This window comes from Callorhinchus milii, unplaced genomic scaffold, assembly GCF_018977255.1.
Source record: "Callorhinchus milii isolate IMCB2004 unplaced genomic scaffold, IMCB_Cmil_1.0 Scaffold3, whole genome shotgun sequence".
NCBI lineage: Eukaryota > Metazoa > Chordata > Chondrichthyes > Chimaeriformes > Callorhinchidae > Callorhinchus > Callorhinchus milii.
This window is the reverse complement of record NW_024704744.1, coordinates 49,331,245-49,336,955: the sequence shown is the minus strand read 5'-3', so window position 1 is coordinate 49,336,955 and position 5,711 is coordinate 49,331,245.

The following is a 5,711-nucleotide window of genomic DNA, read 5'->3' as shown; positions in this document are numbered from 1 at the left end:
GCCCCTTGTTAGCTTACCCAAATGGCTATTCTTCATGCAACTCGAAGCAGTGAATGTTGCCAGGCTGTTCAACAAATCGGAGTGGGAACAGAATCACTGCAGCAACAACAACAAGATTACATTTGTAAAGCGCCTTTCACATCAGGAGGTGCAGACCTCAATCCTGTCTTCACTTTGTGCATCTCCAGTATAGGTCACTATTCAATCACGAGGTCAGCCCTACTGTTTTTTTTTCTTTTCGGAAGTATATAGAAGCCAATTGTGATATCCCAGTAAAGATTAACTTTCTCAACATGTAACAGGGACCCCAGTTCAGTCCTTTCAGTCTGTGTTGTTCATCAGATCCATTTTTTCAATGAGCCATTGAGTGTGATTTTACTTTTCTAGATGAGTACGGTTTAAATTTTTTTGGAATTGCTCAAGTTTGGATTATTGAAAAAATGTTATGGCACTCTATACTGAGTAGCATCTAAACTTGCTTTAGTGGCATTGATCCTTCCCTGCTGTTCAGTGACAGAAAGTAAGAGAATCCTATTGAGGCAGATTTATCCAGCCATCTATAAGATACCTGAAAAGGTTCTTTAAAGAATGGACCCTCTGATTTCAACAGATGTAATATTTCTGTAGTTTCTCTTCTTCCCCCACACCTTTAGAGAAATGTCTGGACTCCAGTTGACAGCTGGTACAGTGGTTGAAATTGAGAGCTCACCATGTAGGTAGAGGTGGACACAGATGTATGATGAGATTAATGGAGCATTCATGAAAATTAATACTTTCTTGTAGAATGGTTTTATGATAGGGATGATATTTTATTCACTGATGTCAACACAATTCTGAAGGCTAAAAAACCCTTCCATTTTTTTCTTCAGTCCTTTTGAAGAGGTCAGTAGAATCAAATATTTAAGTCCAATTATGTGAAGTAGAGACTTATTTACTGTATTAATGTAATAACAATATGAGCCTGCAATGTATGGATTTTAGGAACTAACACCGTTTATTATCTGTTGTTCTCCTGTGGATTTTTTTTAGTTGATTGAGTGATGAATAAGTATCAGACTGAACAGAGCGTTTTGAGTGTATTTTTATTTAACGTTTGGATGAAGTAATGAGTTCTCAGGACTTTTAACTTTAGGGTCTATGTGTTGAAATGAGCAGTCATGATTAACCCTTGTTTGTAAAATAACTGGTAGAACTGCATAGTCACATGGGTGAGCTGCACTGCTCAAATATATATGTCTTAAGAGACAAGTTCCAAGTCTTTTTTAAGTATTGTTTTTGAATTTTCTGTGACTTGTACTGATGTAGTTAATTGTTTTACTTTACAATTTTAATTAGCATTAAGTTAGTGATACCACCAACTGTGCAAAAGATGCACAGTTTATATTTGCTATTTGAGACTTCAATTAAAAGACCCAAGTTGATACCCATAATTGATCCTTAAACTTTGTTTCCAACATTGGTATCTAATGTACAGCAATTTCTAACGTGATTGTTTTGTAAGAAATCTGAGTGGCTATTCCTTCAAGTAACCATTCGCTCTTCACATTGACCAATTTAATTTCCCTCTAGAAGTAGGCTGTGTGAAATTAGATTCGCTGTGAATCAGCTTGATTTACTTATTAAGGAATCCCATTAAAAATCTATGTGATTTTGACTCCAATCCCTCTGAACTAAGATTTCAGGTGTATTTTAATGAAGCAGAGAAGTATTATTTCTGTTCTTACTAATTCCATTAATAAATTGTTTTGTAGGTTTGACCAGAGTGGATACATAATATATTGTTTGTTTGTGGAAAATAATCCATAGGGTTTGAGTTGCATTTTTTAAATGTTTTTCATTTTTTAGAACTTGTCTAGCAATGATTGATTTTTATCTTGAATGCTACACTTGAAACTATCCAACTATCCCATGAATATTGTAACTGGTAGTTTTCTTTTTTCAATAGTTGTTGAACTTTCCTCCGGAAGACTCTTCAGATTTCTTAATAAATAGAGTAATAGTTCTCAATTATTAATTGTGGTGAATGAATAACCACATTATTATCCTTTTCCTCTTGAAGAATTACGTTAATTGCTTTGCTAGGTATCTGTAATATAGAAAGCAAGAATTGTTAAAGAAATTTCTTAATGCCAAAGTTCCTAGATGCTATCTGTGCTAGTTCAGTTCGGTAATAACCAGAACCTCTAATGTACAGCTTTGTGTGTTTATTTGTAGTAGAAATAATTTTAGACCAAACTGCTAAGATGGTGTGTGATACATGTGTATTTCTTTGTTATGTGGGCTGTGAGGCAAGTGGGAATTGCCTCATGGCTTCCGATTTTGAATTGGACACAGAATATACAAGGAGGTCAATGATAAGGCCATAATATTCACATCACTGAATCAAGACATAACATTGGTTTAATTTCCCCTCCTTCCCCACTCACTCACCTACAATTTTTCTTTATCACCTATATTGGTGGTAAAGTTTGGACAATAATGGCCCTCCACTGCCTCGTTCAATGACGTTCCTTTTGGACCATGATAATTGGCAGGCTGTTTGATTTAGCAAGGGAGGGGCAATTGTATGAAAATCTAATCTTGTATATAACTGATTTCCAAGAACATAACTTACATAACTTTGCACTGGATAGCATTTAGAACCAAGAACTTTGTGGGACTTTGTTCTTTCCAAATTTAAAGACTTTAGTCTATTTATCTCGGTCCCACTTCCTTTTTAGTCAGATAGGTGTGAAATCAATGCAGAAATCAATCACCATGTGTGTTAAATGGAACGCTCTCCTTGGAGGGACACGCTCTGCTTACCTAGTTCCAGTTTGCAAAAGCCAAAGCTTTGGGACCCCAGAGTGTGCATTAGGAGTACTGCTGGAGTTTAACCACCTAAAACCACATAGCTTGCCATTGAAAGCACTGTCTCGCAAGCTTTCCATTGCCTGTTCTGCTAGGACCAGCCTACCCAAGGCTTTGGCCTGCCAGGTTAACAGGAGCTGAGTGGGAAGAGTTCCAGGTGACAAGCCAGTTTGACAAAGCTGTCAGCAATGCCCTGGAATATTTTAGACAAACCTGGATCTGAAACCGAACTACCTAGACCATCACAGCAGATTGACTTGATTCTGACATTCCATTGGCAAGCATGCTATCCTAGAGCCAGGTCAGCTTCAAGGAGCCTCGCTTAACTCTTCCCCAAGGAGGATAGTCAATGTCCTCACTGTTACCCTGACTAATATTACTTAACTAAATACAGACCCTGGATTAAATGTAGGACTTGTACAGTCTGATTTTATGTCCCAAAACATGGTGCATTTACTAATGGGGGAGGAAGCTAATTTCTTGTTGATAGCAACCATGACTATAAATTAAACTAATGTTCCAAAGGTACAAATTGTTGGCTATTCTGAGTGAATATAATTGCAGTACTTGTACTTGGTGAATACCGATACATTCTTTAGAATACAGCCCATGGTTTTGCTTACATTAATCATTTTCAAATCTTGTCCACAATATTGTGAGAAAACAAATTGACATCACATTCCTGGATAATATTTTAAGTAATGCTTTTGGACAGGAACGTGACAAGGTCAGTGAAACAAGTCGGTTTAAGCTGAGGCACTGTTTAGATGTCGGTTTAAAACGTTTGAACAAAATTCCGGTATACTTTTTTAATACATTGCATGGTATGATAGTATTCACATCAAAAAATTGTCTTGAAACCTGAAGGTATTGTTTCCACTGGAGTCTGATACCGTTTCCAATGGAGTTTACTGGAGTTTTATTTACTACACTTTTGTTAAAACATAACATTGCATTCATCTTGTAATTTGGAGGTTTACTGAGTTAATTGCAGGTTGTACTTGACTGAATAAAAGGGGAAGCTGTATCTTTCACTAATCAGATTAGTTGCATTTTGATTCCTTTAGAAAAGAAATTGGTCACCAGCATATATGTTGCATGTGTTTTATTAACATTTGCTCTGCTGTATTTTTCACACTGCAATAGAAATAAGACATTTTGGTTCTAATTCTGGAATATATTATGAGCATTGCAGTAACTAAAGCATAAGAAAAATTCAATTTGGGTTACAACCACTATTTTTGTGTTTTAATTTAGTTTGAAATATTGTGACTGGAGCTAATTAGATTTACAACCGGTTGAGACTACCCCTTTTGCTGGATTGTGCTGAAGTTCTAAACTTTTTAAAATGCAATATGGAATATACTAAATTTAACAAACTTTTGGAGGCAGAAAAGAGAATCTCAGCTCACACGGTTCAAATTGATCAAAATAGCATGCACAATATATATGCAAGTATTGTATCTGCTTTATATATCATTGCCTACAGCTTTCATGGATGACAATGTTCACATTATTGTCAGACTCATTTTCATTTTATGTATGAAAAGATCAAGGGTTTGTATTAGCTTTGGCTTTCTTAAAGGGACACATTCATTAAATACTGGTGATGGTTCTAGCCTTTTACAATGGAGAAAATGTGGCAAATTTAAGAATATTCAAATGCTGTTAATACTTAATGTATGTTATTTGTAGACCTGATCTTCAAGGTCTTACATTTACTATAAAGTATAGGCTTCATGTGAGAATTGTAAAATAAGATAAAACACATATTTTTACCAGTGACTGTGACTATCAGATGTTAATGAGACTGATGAATATGATTGGGAAATACAAAGTTATTGGAATATAACTCCATATTGTAGTGGTTTGAGTGATGGAGGAGCTTAATATTCACTCTGTAAAACACTTGTATCTTTCAACCAGGCGTGTTTATGGCAAGTCTCTCCCATCTGTCATTTTGGGAAGAAAAATGTAAAAGATATAGCTACAGCTCTAGTCTCCGAGGTCACTAAAGCATGTCCAGGTGTGATTTCTGGTACATATTGTCCAAAATATAATTCAGTCCTGGTTTAACTTATCACTACCACTTAAGAAGCCATGCCATCTATCATAGCAGTTTTCCTTGCAAAATACTAATAAAGCACTTTGCTTTACTTATCACTCTGTTTAATATATACCTAGTTGCATTCTAGAAATTCTTGTAACTACTTACTTTGCATAATTCGTTCCTTAAGATAGTAGCATGCATCACAGAGGCCTCCTGCCCTATCCTGTGTCTGGTGCGGGTATTCAGCGAAGGTTGGGCTCAGTTGCATCGCAGAGGCCTCTGGCCTATTGGAGAGCTGTGTCAGGGTAGGGAGGGAGGCCACAGAACGGTCCTCCAATGGACCAAGGACTCTGATGCAACTGAGCATGCCCTTCCAACGATAGTCTTTGATAAGTTATCAGAAGCATTTCTCCTAATTTAACTTCAGAATTTATAATAATTGTTTCATTTGATATAGTGACTTATCACATCGTCGAGATGTCTCAAAGCACTTCACAGAATTTACTGTAAAGTGGATTGTCTGTATTTTATGAGCAAATGTGGCAGGAGTGTCCCTCAAACAATCATGGAGTGAGTCACTAATTTTATTTGGGGGATTTATTGGTCAGGATACTGGGAAAAGCTCCCTTCTCTTTTTCAAATAGTGTCACGGAATCCTTAGCATCCACCTGAAAGTCAAACGGACCCCGGTTTAACATCTTATGCAAAGTATAACCTCTGATAATGCAATTCCCCCACCCCCCGCCCCTCCATACTGCATTGGAGTGTCAGATTGGACTATGCAAATTCAATTCCTTACTTGGGATTTGAA